This window comes from Triticum dicoccoides, chromosome 5A (assembly GCF_002162155.2).
Source record: "Triticum dicoccoides isolate Atlit2015 ecotype Zavitan chromosome 5A, WEW_v2.0, whole genome shotgun sequence".
NCBI lineage: Eukaryota > Viridiplantae > Streptophyta > Magnoliopsida > Poales > Poaceae > Triticum > Triticum dicoccoides.
Window position 1 is genome coordinate 452,511,526 of NC_041388.1, and position 1,165 is coordinate 452,512,690.

Sequence of the window (1,165 nt, forward strand, 5' to 3'; positions counted from 1 at the left end):
CCGTCGCCCGCGCCCTCACCCGACGCCGTCACCGCGTGCCGCTGTCCCCTGCCCCGACGCGCGCCGCCCCTGCCCCGTCGCCGTCGCCGTGCCGCCGTCCCCTGCCCCGAACGTCGCTGCCTCTGTGAACACCGCACGTCTGCCGCCCCCGCCGCCGCCGTGCATTTTTTTATTATACATGCTATTTTTTACATGTTTTTAGATTTTTCATATATATGTGTATGTATGTATTTTTTAGATATACGTATTTTTTGATGTATGTTCATATATGTATGTATGTATTTTTTACATGTTTTTTGTATGTATGTATGTATTTTTCAATTGTAATGATGTTTTAAAAATACATATATGCAAAAGTTAGATTTTTAATTAGAAATTTTTTATCTATATATGTTCTCTGATTTAGTACATTTTAGGTTAGTTTCATTTTAAAAAAAGTTTTATATATTTAGGAAGAAGGAATAGAAGGAAGAAAATGTTTTATATATGAGGGTCGAGAGGGGGTCGACGGTCGAGAGGGGGTCGAGAGGGGGTCGTCGAACATGAGAGGAAGAAAAGGATAAAAAAAGAAGAGGAAGAAGAAAAAAAGAGAAGAAAGAATAGAGGAGATCTAGAGGAGATCTTCTCCTCTATTCTTTCTTCTCTTCTTTTTTCTTCTTCTTCCTATATGTATTAGTTTTTTTATTTAGGTTGTTAATTAGTAGATATTAATTTCGTTCATATATGTATGGATGCATGTGATATGTATGTATGTATGTATGTATGTATCGGGTATGTCGTTGTCGATATACCCCCTACCTGATAACTTCGACATGAGGGGGTCGAGAGGGGGTCTAGGGTCGCTGAGGAGTCGAGGGTCGTCGAACATGAGAGGAAGAAGAGGATAAAAAAAGAAGAGGAAGAAGAAAAAAAGAGGAGAAGAAAGAATAGAGGAGTTCTTCTCCTCTATTCTTTCTTCTCCTCTTTTTTTTCTTCTTCTTCCTCTTTATTTTATCGAGAACGAGGGTCGTCGAGGGTCACCGAGCGGTAGAGGAGAAACCCTAAATAGTCAGTATCATCGGTGTGAGATACATGTACCGTCGGTGTCGGACACTACATCCACGTCCCACAAGTGGCGCGGGCTTCGACGCCCACGTCACTTGTGGGACGTGGATGTAGTGTCCGA